This window comes from Ranitomeya imitator, chromosome 1, assembly GCF_032444005.1.
Source record: "Ranitomeya imitator isolate aRanImi1 chromosome 1, aRanImi1.pri, whole genome shotgun sequence".
Classification (NCBI taxonomy): Eukaryota; Metazoa; Chordata; class Amphibia; order Anura; family Dendrobatidae; genus Ranitomeya; species Ranitomeya imitator.
Window position 1 is genome coordinate 952,346,886 of NC_091282.1, and position 15,686 is coordinate 952,362,571.

A 15,686-nucleotide genomic window follows, 5' to 3' on the forward strand; every position below is an offset into this window, starting at 1 on the left:
TTTTTTTTTTTTTTTATGTGTTTGCACCATGGATACTGCCTTCACTATTACATGGTGCATCTAGGCATTGTGGATCTCCTTACAAGTCATTGTGACATATGCTGAATGTGCTAGCTATATGACTATTTGTGTACTTGCCATTTAGCTCTCTTTTTCAATATATTTTTTGTATGATAAAATAAGGTGCTGTTCACATAGACATCACACTCGGTAATAGTTAGGATTTTCTTTATATTTGTCATCTATTGATACTGGGGAGTTGGTTCATACAGGGGGATGGCTCTATTTTGGGCCTAAGTGTACCATGTATAGGTCACATGGATGACCAATGTTTTAAATGTTTTTAATGTGTGCTCTATGTGGTTTTCTGTGTCCGTTTATACACTTTTGAATAAAATTTGCCTTTTTTTACTTGATCCGTGCCTCCGGTGATCCCCGATTTTTGGTCTATTTCTTTCTCTTCTTTTTTGAAATGGTTCATATTATATAGACCTGGTTGGATCCCTTGGAATCTGTGGTGCCCCCTCTCTTTCTTATCAACACAACACAAAAATACGTTATCTGAGCAAGGACAGGCCACATGCAAAAGTTGCCTCACACAAAACTTGCACATACTCAAAAGGCACCACACATAAAACTCACCACGCGCAAAACTTGCCATGCGCAAAACTTGCTGCACACAACTTGCTACAGTAACCTGTCACATGCAACTCGACACACAAAAAGTTGCTACACGCATGTTGCCACACAAAACTCATCTCACAAAAGTCGCTACATGCATGTCGCCACACGCAACTCAACACACACAACTTATACTGAGCACGAGTGAACGAGGTCTAATACAGGAGGAGATGACACACAGGTATATACTATATACAGGGGATATGACACAGATATATATACTATATATAGGAGAGATGACACACAGGTATATACTATATAGAGGAGGAGATGACATACAGGTACATACTATATACAGGAGGAGATGACATACAGGTATATACTATATACAGGAGGAGATGACATACAGGTACATACTATATACAGGAGGAGATGACATACAGGTATATACTATATATAGAAGGAGATGACATACAGGTATATATTATATACAGGGGAGATGAGACACAGCAGGTATATACTACATACAGGGGAGATGACACAGGTATGTACTATATACAGGAGATGACATACCGGTGTATACTATATATAAGGGAGATGACAAACATGTATATACTGAGGTGAAAATGAGAGGTGTGAGGTGAAAATGAAAAGGTGTGAGTGCAAAATGAGAGGAGTGAGGGAAAATAGTGGAGTGATCGGAAAATAACAGATGTGAGGTCGAAATGACAAGTGTTAGGGGGGAATGAGAGGAGTGAGGGAGAAAATGAGAGGTGTGAGGGAGAAAATGAGAGATGTGAGGGGGAAAATGAAAGATGTGATTGGGAAAATGAGAGGCGTGATGGGAAAATAAGAGAAGTGAGGTGCTATAACTAACCACAGATATTTACTATGCCCAGGCAACGCTGGGCTCTTCTGCTAGTGTATATGTATATATATATATATATATATAACGCTAGTCTGTGTCCTCAGATAAATTATTCAATTTTTCCATTGTAACTTATGCATCCATAGGAGTCCCAATTACATAATGGGGAAAAAAGCCCCCTGCTGTACCCCACATCTTGGGCAGACCTGATAAATCTAGGACGCAGAGACCTGGTGATAAGGGCCTGGTAGGACCCTATGCCAGCAGAGACACGACGATCATGATTACTAGGTCCTACAGAAGCACTGGCATTGATGGTGTACATATAAGAAGAAGGACCGGACCGGGGGTACCTCTCTTGTGCTGGGTCCGGAAGTGTCGGGGCTGTCTCCTCTGTTGTCCGGGGGAAAGCTTAGAAACCCGGATCGACCTTTGCACTTGGCAGCAGGGGGAGTGGCTAAGCCAAAAAGACCAGAGCGCGCTCGGAAGCAGTCGGTCCTGGCGGGAACAAGCAGCGTGCAGCAGGGAACAGTTGGTGCTCTGTCCTCTGAGTACCATGACAGCGCAGGCCCGCGCGATAGATTCCCTGCGACCACATGCAAAGACTGAAGAGAGATGTGCTGTGTGCCCATGGGCTCTACCAGCTGAAGGTGCCAAACGCTCTGGGCCAGGAAGCTCTGCTCACGTGCTGCTTAGGAAGGACCGGGTGACTCACCGTGAACTGTGCCCCATCTCACCCGCTTACATCTGTTAAGCTCTGATGGAGTCGGAGATTGCACTTCATACCGCACAATAAACCCTGGATCCAGGACCCCGTCCAAGATGACAAGGACCCACCGTAACCGCCGGAAACTTCTACACTCAGGAAGCTGAAGAACTGCAGCATTGCTTATTGTTGTTGATCTCACCCTGCACACCATTTGTGTTTATATCACCCCCTATATTCCTGTTTACTCCTTCCTCTTCCTGCGTAGAGCAACCCCCCTGTTCAAGTGAAGTAACGTTAACCAATGCTCTGCCTCCTGTCCATTACTGCATCCCACTAACTCTCACATACACTACTGTACAGTTCTGTACATTGAGTGCTATGTATCTTGCGAAATAAGACAGAAGCGATAATAAACCACTTCCGTCTTGTCACCGGGAAATCTGACAGCTGGAAACTTGACCTGCTTTCGCTAGATTGCAGGAGCTTTAATCCTGTGTTGTAAATTTATTATCACAAGGAGTTAAAGCCCAAGACCAAGGGCCATAAATTTACAGTGCTTGGTTGTTAATAGGTCAATACATACCAAGTGTTGTGTGGTCTTACAGCCAATTAGCGAGGTGAGAGGTGCTCCCGATGTGCAAGTCACTGGCCAGATATTGGGAGTTATCATGTATTTGTTACTTTGCATATTACAGTGTGGCATAATACAATATTAGATGTAATACATTAAACCTCTGGAAAACCTCTTTCAGAGAGATATAAGTCTCATTTTCTAGTTATTTTTACATAGAAGATTTTTTTGTCAGCATGGCTACACGAGTAGTTCTGCATGCATGCCGATTAATTCTGACTGCATCGAGAGATAATTGCTGTAAATAGCCCAAATCAATCATTTTCAGTTGATGATAATTACTGTAATTGTTATTGAAATTAAAGGAAATCTACTAAGTAATATCAGAGCTATCCATTTTAATTACTTATAGTGCAATAATGAGCAATTGTAAAGCCGTAATTTGGTGACAATGCACTGATCTTTTCCCGCATATTCTGATATGTTGCCTGAAACTCGGATCACTGGCCTATGTATAGATGATAGCGATCTGCTGATGAGCAAGCAAACTGCGTGTACGTTGGCTTTTGGCATTGTTCATGCAGGCCTAAAAATTATTGCTGCACACCTAAAGGCACTTAGAGATGCCTCAAATAGGATATATTGACAGAATCTGAAACCCATTGGTTACACAGTGGTAAGTCCAGTATTGTGTAACATGTCAGGTGAAACTGAAAACCTTTCATCAGAGGTACAGTGGGGAAAATAAGTATTTGATGCACTGCCGATTTTGCAAGTTTTCGCACCTATAAAGAGAGGAGAGATTTTTAATTTTTATCGTAGGTACACTTCAACTGTGAGAGACAAAATCTAAAAATAAAAACCAGAATATCACATTGTATGGTTTTACATAATTAATTTGCAATTTATCTAATGAAATATGTATTTGAAACAATAGAAAAACAGAACTTAATATTTGGTACAGAAACTTTTGTTTCCAATTACAGCAGTCAGATGTTTCCTGTAGTTCTTGACCAATTTTGCACACACTGCCCCAGCAATTTTGGCTCCCATCTCTATACAGATCTTCTCCAGAACTTTCAGATTTCGAGGCTGTCGCTGGGCTGCATTGAGTTTCAGCCAGGGCTGTGGAGTCAGTAAGCCAAACCTCCGACTCCTAAGTTTCCATGACTCCGACTCCATCAAAATGGGCTCCGACTCCAACTCCATAGCCCTGATTTCAGCTCCCTCCAAATATTTTCTATTGGGTTCAGGTCTGGAGACTGGCTAGGCCACTCCAGGACCTTGAAATGCTTCTTACAGAGCCACTCCTCAGTTGCCCTGTCTCTTTGTTTCGGGTCATTGTTATGCTGGAAGACCCAGGCAACACCCATCTTCAATGCTCTTACTGAGGGAAGGAGGTTGTTGGCCAAAACCTTGCCATACATGATCTCATCCATCCTCCCCCAAAGTATGATGTTTCCCCCACCATGGCTGGGAAGGTGTTCTTGTGGTTGTACTCATCCTTCTTCCTCCAAACACGGCGAGTGGAGTTGATACCTAAAATTGATTTTTTCGTCTCATCTGACCACATGACCTTCTCTTATGCCTCCTCTGGATCATATTGTCATTGGACAAAGCTTCTTTACTATAAGGGCTTGTTCACAGTGACGTATGATGGAAGGAGTGCAATGCGAGAAAACACGGCATTGCCCTCTGACCAATGTTATTAAATGATTCAGGGCTCATCTGTGTTAGAATATATAGAATAGATATATAGAATAGATGGAGAAATACCGTATATAAAAGATATATAGAATACATAGGATAGATGTCGTGAAGATCTTTAATGTCACAAGGCCCCTATATATAATAGACTAGCACCCTTTAATGCCTTTCATGTGACACTAAAGAGTGTTTTTAGCCTTATTTAACCTATTAAATAAATACATAATTAAAAAAATGATGTGGGGGTCTCCCCTATTTTTGATAAACAGCCAAGGTTAAGAAGACAGCTGCAGGCTTATATTATCAGGCTTGGGAGGTCCCTGGTTATTGTGTCCTTCCCAGCCAAAAAATACAAACCCGTCACCTGCCCCAAAATTGGTGCATCACAATAGATGTGCCAATTCTGGTGCTTTGCCTGGCTGTTCTCGATTACCCTGGTGGGGTGGCAATTGGTGTAGGTACAGTTTATGGGGTGGATGTCAGCAGTGTAATGTCCTCTGGCATCAATCCCTAAGGTTAGTAACAGAGAAGTGTCTGTCAGACACCCCCATTACTTACCTAGTAGGTAAGTTAAAAGAAAAAAACGTACACACAAATATTTTATTTTCATAAACACCCCCTGACTCTAGCCCTGTTTCACCAATTTATTAGAAAAACAGAACAATAAAAACCCCAAAGCAGTCCAGTGATCCCAATGTAGTTCACCAATTCTGAAGTAGTCCACAAATGGGAACCTGAAAGACCTAAAAAGAGAGAGGTAAAGAAATGAAAACAAGGAACACTCCCTCATTCACCAATTTATTATTTAAAAGAAGATCCCCGCAGCTCCGACGTAATCCATGACATTCCCATGATGTCCATCGATTCTGTACTGTAACCTATGGAGCGTCACAATGACGTTAGTAACTTCTGTAACATCATCGCTCATAAGACAGGATCGGGAGTGACCTGTGCTCGCAGTACACAATCACAGTTGCCCCCTTCCGCGAGACCCAGTGGCTGTGAACATCGGTGAAGTCAGTAACTAGACTGCTCATCAGGTCAGCCAATTTCCAATCCTGTGGCACCGACCCTGTTACTAGACAGTCTGAGGAGATGAGATACAACGATCTGTCAATCACTGAACTCAGCTCCCTCAATACCAGTGGATGAATGCCGGGGCTTTGTTGATATTTAATTTTCTCAAACGCAGCCGTGTTATGTATGTTATATTAGGTGCTCCTTGATTTTTGCCTTTCTTAATGATAGCTGACACATTGGTGAATGTGCATGGAAAGTACATGTTTAATTTCTCAGCCTTCTCTTTGTCCGCTACAATCAATATAATACATTTCAATAATACCAGTTGATGGTTGATATTTAAAGGGAACCTGTATCCTGTAGATAAGCCCCCGGGCCGACCTGCAAGTGAAGAAAAGTAAGTTATATTATAATCACCCGAGGGGGCAGTCCTGTGCCGTCCAGTCCGATGGGTGTCGCAGGTCCGAGTCCGGCGCCTCCTGTCTTCTTGCGACGTCTCCTGCTGACCCTGGGTTGTCATGCCAACCCATCGGCGACCCACAGTCATGTGACACAGGCGCCATGGGAGGAGGTAATGATGCGCTTCCTGCGCATGCATGGTAAATGCCGCTGTCAAAGTTTGACAGCAGAATTTAACATGTTAACAGCCACGGGTAGATTGCCATTCCAGTCTAGCTAAATCTTCCAGTACAGAGAGGCACAGCATGTAAATGTCCAGACATCTACATCTGCTGAATCCATTGCTGTAGGATATAAGAATGCAAATTATTTTAAAATGTCATTTAACCCCATTTGTATTTGCCCTTTCCTCTAAATTTGAGATTCCTTGACAACTGTCTGATGCCATAGATTATTATTTGGTTCATGAAAATAGTGGAGTTCTTTAGATCAAATGCCTAATTCCAAGGTGACACCACCGCTTCCAATTAGCCACGGGGTGCAGCTAAACCCGGTGACATATTGTTTATGTTCTGAATATATTTTTGTCATGTCTTGACGGATTAAAGTCTTACTGCTAAAATGTAATTTAGATTTTCCTCTTGAGGGTTTGCAGTGTTTTCCGTCTTTTTTTCTGCATTGTGGGCTCTGAACAACATGCGCCGAGGTGGCTCATTAAGCAGCAGGTAAAATTAAGAATCACAGATTAGCGTGGATTTGGCTCACTGGCTGCTGAATATTCTTAATGTGCTAATAATGCCCCTGTGGCTGACAGAGTCTATGTTCTGCGGCTTGCGTCCCTGATTATAATGGGATCAATGTCTGCAAGCTGAGAATGCCGAGGGTATTACAAAGGAAAATTCCCTGATATTTCATTTTTGCCCGTTTTATGTTGCATCTGAAACAAATTTTTGGCATCTTTCAAACCCAGATTGGTTATGATTAATTCTGACTTTAAACTATAGATTAGTGGTTTGTTGTAAAAAAAAGAAAAAAAATTGTGGGCCGTGTCTGCTTAACGAGCTGGTATTTTCCTTAAGGCTGTGTGCACACGGTGTGTTTGTGGTGTGTTTTCCACGCAGAAATGGGCCAAAAACGCTATGGAATCCTTATGCAAGCTAATTCTTAGAGAATCATGAAGTTCTGTGCACATGATCAGTAATTTTCCTTTGAGTATTTGCAGTGCATTTTTTTTCTGCAGCATGTCAATTCTTTGTGCGGATTTTTAGCGTTTTTCACCCATTGAGTCAGTCAAAATTGTAGCAAAAACGCAGGTATAAAAGTGTTTGCTGATTTGATGAGAGTTTAAGGACTTCCTGTGCTGTTTTTCATGTTGTCATCTGTTTCACAGTGTGGGAAACATCGGTGTTTCCGATTGGCGGTAATGTTACCGTCGGTCAGAGCGCTGCGGGGTCACGCTATCAATGTCAGCGTGACCCCACAGAGATACTGTGACCCACGGCAAAAAGCTTACTGCAGGTCAGCAAGCGTCGGCTGATGAGAGACTACTACTCCCATCAGGCTATGTCTGCTGTCGCTGATAACAGTGATAGCAGGTGCCGCTGATGGGAGAAGTAGTCTATCGTCAGCCGACGCCTATGCTCAATCTTAAAAAGCAAAAAAAAACAAAATAAAACATGAAAAATAATTAAATACATATTGTAGCATGGCTAAAGGGTGTGTAGTCGACGGGAGGTATGTGCCACATAAGTGCCTTGTTGCTGTAATGTAGCCCGGAATATTGCGTTGTTTTATATAACCATATATTTGTGTTTCAGGACCTGTGGTGATGTCAGACCACATGGCTAATCATGTGATAGATTACTGGGTGTGGTTAGTCCTATATAAGACAGGCTAATCCTTTACACAGCAGATATGTGTGGAGGTGGAACCCTCCTGAGTGTGTTCGGCTTCAGGACTGAGCCGGATGAACTGGACCCTTGTTTTCCTTTGCCTGAACTAAAGGCTATTTTGCTTTCTGTTGTTTTGCCACATGGTTTATGAAGCAATAAACCCAGTGAACTTTAAAGGAACACGTCTCCTGAGTGTCAGCCGTCGCAGCTGAGTGAGTGAAATCGCTACAATTGGTGGAGACCTGCGAGCAGCGTTCCCAGCGGAGACGTGAGTTTATTTTTGAATGTCCTGGGTCAAGGCTGTTGCAAGCCAGCAAGCATTGCCGGAGAAAATGGAGGACCTGCTGAAACACTTGGTCCAGCAGGAGCAAAGGCAGCAAGAGACCAACAGGCTGTTGATGCAGCAGATACAACAGAGCCAGCAGCAGATACAACAGAACCAGCAGGAGCAACGGCAGCAGATGCAGCAAAGCCAGCAGGAGCAACGGCAGCAGTTACAACAGAGCCAGCAGCAGATGCAGCAGAGCCAGCAGGAGCATCAGCAGCAGATGCAGCTTCTGGCAACCGCCATCCAGGGCAAGGCGAGCGCCCCAACCCCAGGTTTGGCTGATGACACCCACGTCCGGAAGACGGTAAGACGCGCATTGCAGAAAATGACTCCCGGGGATGATGTTGAGGCCTTCCTGACGGTGTTTGAGAGGGTCGCTGAGAGGGAAAAACTTCCGCCAGAGCAGTGGGCAGAGGTACTTGCGCCATACCTGACGGGAGAACCCCAGAAGGCGTACTATGATTTGACCTTGCAGGATGCCAAAGAGTATCACAAATTGAAAGCCGAGATTCTCGCACGTCTGGGGGTGACACTGACTGTCAGGGCACAGCGAGTTCACTCCTAGGGCTATCACCGGGACAAACCACCTCGTTCCCAAATGTTTGATCTGTTGCACCTGGTCCAGAAATGGCTGCAGCCAGAGACCTCTGCGCCTGCACAGATGGTAGAACGGGTGATGATGGATCGGTTTGTCCATTCCCTCCCGAGGCCTATACAGTCTTGGGTTGCCCAGGGTGATCCCCAGAATGCCGACGAGCTGATCGGACTGGTTGAGAGATACCAAGGGTTGGAAGGCTCCTTCGGGAGGCAGCCCATGCCGTACTGGGGGTCCCAGAGGGCAGCTGAGTCCCAAAAAGGGGTGGTGCGTCCAAGGTCACAAAGGGCGGGGGAGGTGGTGCCCAAGGTCCCCACGGGTGATGTTATTTGTTGGAGGTGCCACAAGCCAGGACATATAGCTGCCCGTTGTTCCCAAGCCACTGAGCAGATGGACTGCAGCATGGGACGCCGTTGTTCATACTATGCGTATCCAGTCTGTAGTGTGAACTCTCCATCCAACGAGGGACCTCAAGCGTGTCCCGTAAAGGTGAACGGTCAAGCAGTAACGGCACTGTTAGACTCGGGGAGCCTAGTGACCCTGGTGAGGGCCACTTTTCCTCTTCACCTGCTCCCAGGAAAGAAGGTCGGAGTGCGGTGCATACATGGTGATGCAAAGGACTACCCTATGGCCAGGGTGGACATTGAAACGGCATGTGGCACTGAATCCCACATGGTCGGCGTAGTTCAGGACTTGTTGCACCCTATAATTATTGGCCGGGATTTCTGTTTGTTTTGGGATTTGTGGGGAAAGGGTTCTGAGCTCCCTGGCAGGGAACCAGTGAACCCTGGAACGGTATCGCCACACCCAGAGGCAGACAGCTTTCCTTTTTGTGTTCTGGTTGGGGATGAGGAGGAAGTATCCCCTACATCTGACATTCTGGAGTTAGAGGTTACCGGTGAAAATTTTGGGACTGCCCAACATAGGGACCCCACTCTGAGGGAAGCCTTTAATAATGTCACAGTTATTGACGGGGTGGTACAGGAGCCGGGGGCAGACAAAAGATTTCCCCATTTTCTGTTGAGGGGGGAATTGTTGTACCGGGTCACGAAAATAAGGGAGGAGTTGGTAGAGCAGTTGATAGTGCGGGGTCCGTATAGACGGAAAGTGTTGGACATGGCCCATTCACACATCTTGGGTGGACACCTAGGGGTGGAAAAAACGCAGGAAAGGGTTGTGCAGAGGTTCTATTGGCCTGGGTGTCACCGGGAAATAGTGAACTATTGCAGGTCCTGCCCTACATGTCAGCTAACTGCTCCTACTCCTCATTTCCGGAACCCCCTTGTGCCACTGCCCATTATTGAGGTACCGTTCGAGAGAATTGCCATGGACTTGGTCGGTCCCTTAGTTAAATCAGCTCGGGGCCATCAGTATATATTAGTCATCCTGGACTATGCCACACGCTATCCTGAGGCAATTCCCTTGAGGAATTCTCCCTCAAAGAGCATAGCCCGCGAGTTGGTCCATGTCTTTTCCCGGACAGGTCTGCCAAAGGAGATCCTGACTGACCAGGGTACACCTTTCATGAGCAAGGTGATGAGGGAGTTATGCAAAGCCCTGAAGATCTCCCAGTTGAGGACCTCGGTGTACCATCCCCAGTCAGATGGTCTTGTTGAGAGGTTTAACAAGACTCTAAAGAGCATGATGAGAAAAGCTATAGAGAAAGACGGTAGAGACTGGGATTGTCTCTTACCCTATCTGATGTTTTCCATTCGTGAAGTTCCACAGGCCTCCACAGGGTTCTCACCGTTTGAGCTTCTATATGGCCGACATCCACGAGGACTCCTGGATATAGCCAAGGAAACCTGGGAAGCCGAAGTCACGCCCCACAGAAGCGTCATTGAGCATGTGGCCCTGATGCAGCAGAGGATTGCAAAGGTGATGCCTATCGTGAAAGAACACCTTCTCCAAGCACAAGAAGCTCAAGCCAGGGTCTACAACCGGTCTGCAAGAGTGAGGCAGTTCAATCCGGGAGACCGAGTTCTGGTGTTAGTTCCAACGGTGGAAAGCAAGTTCTTGGCCAAATGGCAAGGGCCATATGAGGTTGTCGAGAAACTTGGTGAGGTAAATTATAAAATTCACCAACCAGGAAGACGGAAACCATTCCAAGTTTACCATGTCAACCTCATCAAGCCATGGCAAGATAGAGAGCCGACAGTAACTCCGTCATTATTAAGCAACCCAGAAGGTGAGGTTGGAGCGGTTACTATAGCAGAGACGCTATCGAAAACCCAGAAACAGCAGTGCCGGGAGTTACTCCAGAAAAACAGGGACCTGTTTTCAGAATTGCCAGGATACACGAAGGTCATAGAGCACGAGGTCCTAACAGAGCCCCATGTGCGGGTGAATGTGAAACCTTATCGTATTCCTGAGGCTCGTCGAGAAGTTATCTCCAAGGAGGTGGAGCGTATGTTGAGGCTTGGAGTCATTGAGGAATCCAAGAGCGGTTGGTCAAGCCCAATTGTCCTGGTCCCAAAACCTGATGGAGAGTGGAGGTTTTGCAACGACTATCGGAAGTTGAATGAGGTCTCCAAGTTCGACGCTTATCCCATGCCCCGTGTTGATGAGCTCATCGAAAGGCTTGGGCACGCCAGATATATATCCACCTTGGATCTGACAAAGGGGTATTGGCAGATCCCCATGGCGCAGGAAGCCAAGGAGAAGACAGCCTTTTCGACACCTGATGGATGCTTCCAGTATGCCCGGATGCCGTTTGGCCTACAGGGAGCTCCGGCGACCTTCCAGAGGGCTATGGATAGAGTCCTTGCACCCCATAAGGCCTACGCTGCTGCGTACCTAGATGATATCGTCATCTTTAGCCCGGACTGGGAGAGTCATCTGGAGAAAGTCCAAGCGGTGTTGGATGCTATAAGAGAGGCCGGGTTTACTATAAACCCGAAGAAGTGTGCCTTGGGTAAAGAAGAAGCTAAGTACCTTGGATACATAGTGGGTCACGGAGAAATAAAACCCCAAATCAGTAAAGTGGAGGCAATTCAAACGTGGCCAAAACCAGTTTCCAAAAAGCAAGTTAAAGCCTTCCTGGGAATCGTGGGATATTACAGGAGGTTCATCCCAAACTTCGCCACGATGGCTGCGCCTCTGACTGACCTGCTAAAAGGGACAAAACCAGTAATGGTTAAGTGGTCCGAAGAAACAGAGTCAGCCTTCCAAGAAATGAAAAACGCTTTGTGTAAGCAACCCGTTCTGATGGCCCCAAACTTCAAGAAAGAGTTTATTCTTCAGACAGATGCCTCAGATGTTGGGGTGGGAGCAGTCCTTTCCCAAGAACTACATGGGGAGGAGCATCCTGTTCTCTATCTGAGTAGGAAGCTGTCCTCATCTGAAAAGAACTACTCAGTCGTTGAGAAGGAGTGCTTGGCCATAAAATGGGCAGTCGACACATTACGGTACTATTTGCTGGGACGTAAATTTAGACTGATATCCGACCATGCCCCACTTAGGTGGATGAGGGAAACGAAGGGTAGAAATGCTAGGGTCACCCGTTGGTTCTTATCCCTGCAGGACTTCAGTTTCCATGTGGAACATCGGGCCGGAAAGCTGCACGGTAATGCGGATGCCCTATCAAGAATCCCTTGTTTAGTGGGAGAAAGTGCCAAGCCCCACGGCTTTAGGCAGAGGGGGGAGGTATGTAGCATGGCTAAAGGGTGTGTAGTCGACGGGAGGTATGTGCCACATAAGTGCCTTGTTGCTGTAATGTAGCCCGGAATATTGCGTTGTTTTATATAACCATATATTTGTGTTTCAGGACCTGTGGTGATGTCAGACCACATGGCTAATCATGTGATAGATTACTGGGTGTGGTTAGTCCTATATAAGACAGGCTAATCCTTTACACAGCAGATATGTGTGGAGGTGGAACCCTCCTGAGTGTGTTCGGCTTCAGGACTGAGCCGGATGAACTGGACCCTTGTTTTCCTTTGCCTGAACTAAAGGCTATTTTGCTTTCTGTTGTTTTGCCACATGGTTTATGAAGCAATAAACCCAGTGAACTTTAAAGGAACACGTCTCCTGAGTGTCAGCCGTCGCAGCTGAGTGAGTGAAATCGCTACAATATTCAAATAAAAATTTTAAAAAACACATTATACTCACCTAACACCAAATCCCTGATGTCCTTATCTTCTATACAAAAAGTAAAATAAAAAATCAACTCACTTTAAACGCCCGATGCCCATTATGGAGATAGGGGGGTCAGTGGGTGCTCTCATCCACTGGCCTGGCTGTCTTTAGAAAGACTGCATGGACCAGGGCTCATACCAGTGAACGCCCGCTCTATCTCCCCGTGGGCAGAACACAGGGTGAGGGTAAAACAGTGTGGCAATAATTTAATGACCCACCAACACACAATAGCATACAGAACAGTCCCAGCAAATACCCAAGATGGTGCAAATTACAGAGTCACATCCTTCCGCTGACTCACCGGGATTAGAGCTGCTTCCAGTGTCGCATACCCCCACCAGTGGCTCCCTGCTTTTGATGGGCCCCCACAATGAGGAGGTAACAGCAAGCTTAGGAAGCTTACTGAGAACAGTGAGGTACAGTATGTGGCCAGGTGAACCTGCTGCCCCAACCTTGATTCTTTAAGATGTCTCTGGGGTTTCAGTGATGGTTAATGAAGCAATCCTGTGTCATTCCAGCTGGGTCCGTAGTACCTTAAGCTCAGATCCTGAAGAGTCACGCAGACCAAAAGAAAAAGTCTCTTTATACACACTGCCAAAAAAATAAAGGGAACACTAAAATCCCACATCCTAGATATCACTGAATGAAATATTCCAGTTGTAAATCTTTATTCATTACATAGTGGAATGGGTTGAGAACAATGAAACCTAAAAGTTATCAATGTAAATCATAATATCCCACGGAGGTCTGGAGTTGGAATGATGCTCAAAATCAAAGTGGAAAATGAAGTTACAGGCTGATCCAACTTCAGTGGAAATGCCTCAAGACAAGGAAATGATGCTCAGTAGTGTGTTTGACCTCCACGTGCCTGTATGACTTCCCTACAATGCCTGGGCATGCTCTTGATGAGGCGGCGGATGGTCTCCTGAGGGATCTCCTCCCAGACCTGGACTATAGCATCCACCAACTCCTGGATAGTCTGTGGTGCAAAGTGACGTTGGTGGATGGTGCGAGACTTGATGTCCCAGATGTGTTCAATCAGATTCAGGTCTGGGGAATGGTCCGGCCAGTCCATAGCTTCAATGCCTTCATCTTGCAGGAACTGCTGACACTCTCCAGCCACATGAGGTCTGGCATTGTCCTGCATTAGGAGGGACCCAGGGCCAACCGCACCAGCATATGGTCTCTCAAGGGGTCTGAGGATCTCATCTCGGTACCTAAAGGCAGTCAGGCTACCTCTGGCGAAGACATGGAGGGCTGTGCGGCACTCCAAAGACATGCCACCCCACACCATTTTGGACCCACTGCCAAACGGTCATGCTGAAGGATGTTGCATGCAGCAGATCGCACGTCTGTCACATGTGCTCAGTGGGAACCTGCTTTCATCTGTGAAGAGCACAGGGCGCCAATGGCGAATTTGCCAATCCTAGTGTTCTGTGGCAACTGCCAAGTGTCCTGCACGATGTTGGGCTGTGAGCATAACCCCATCTGTGGACATCGGGCACTCAGTCCATCCTCGTGGAGTCGGTTTCTAACCGTTTGTGCAGACCCATGCACATTTGTGGCCTGCTGGAGGTAATTTTGCAGGGTTCTGGCAGTGCCAGTGTTCCTCTTTGCACAAATACTGAGGTAGCGGACCTGCTGCTGGGTTATTGCCCGCCCACGGCCCGCTCCACTTCTCCTGGTGTAATGGTCTTTCCCCTGATAGCGCCTCCAGCCTCTGGACACTACGCTGACAGACAAATCAAACCTTCTTGCCACAGCTTGCATTGTGCCATCCTGCATGAGCTGCACTACCTGAGCCACTTGTGTGGGTTGTAGAGTCCGTCTCATGCTACCACGAGTGTGAAAGCACATCCAACATTCAAAAATGACCACATCATCAGCCAGAAAGATGTAAACAGTCTCCAGCTAAACACTGACAGGAGCGTCACCGCTGCAGCAGTGTATAGTGCTGAGTTGCTGTGAGAGAAGTCATACGACTTCGTCAGCTGATGTACTCCGATGAACTTTGTCAGTGCTATTCACTGACACAGGAGCAATTACCTCCTATGTCAGTGTGTAGCCAGCTGTCCTTGAGAGCAGTCGCATCAGTGGCTGCTCTCAAAGTCATCAGGATCGTCGTGGGACATTATGGATCATATATCTTCTCTGCAGACAGGTGAAGAATATTGTTTAGTGTTTTAAATCTGTTACAGGAGACATTGGCTTCAGTAGATTCGGCAATTACAAGAGTATGGTTTGATTTAGATTCAATAATGGAGTCTGTGTCTAAGGGTCACTTCCGTCTTTCTGTCTGTCCTTCTGTCACGGTTAGTCATTCGCTGATAGGTCTCGCCAGCTGCCTGTCATGGCTGTCGCTCCAATCAGCGACAGGCACAGGCCGGAAGAAAATGGCCGCTCCATACTCCCCGCAGTCATTGCCTGTCGCCTGCATACTCCCCTCCGGTCACCGCTAACACAGGGTTAATGCCGGCGTAACGGACCACGTTATGCGGCGGGCAACGCACTCCGTTACCGCCGCTATTAACTCTGTGTGTCCCCAACTTTTTACTATTGACGCTGCCTATGCGGCATTAATAGTAAAAAATGTAATGTTAAAAATAATAATTAAAAAAAAAACCTGCTATACTCACCCTCTGTAGACGCTCGTGCCAGCCGCCATCTTCCGTTGCAGGTTCCGGTGGCAAAAATGGTATGGGAGAAGGACCTACCATGACGTCACGGTCATGTAACCGCGACGTCATCATAGGCCCTGCGCGAGAAGGACCTGCCATGACGTCACGGTCATGTAACTGCGACGTCATCACAGGCCCTGCGCGCCTGCGCTAGAAAGACC

General features: G+C 46.4%; 1 protein-coding gene across 3 annotated transcripts in view; it reads left to right on the forward strand.

The window, feature by feature from the left end:
* Positions 1-15,686, forward strand: part of GSTCD (glutathione S-transferase C-terminal domain containing) — a 197,938-nt gene that overhangs the window by 8,682 nt on the left and 173,570 nt on the right. The gene's annotated exons all lie outside the window — the stretch shown is intronic.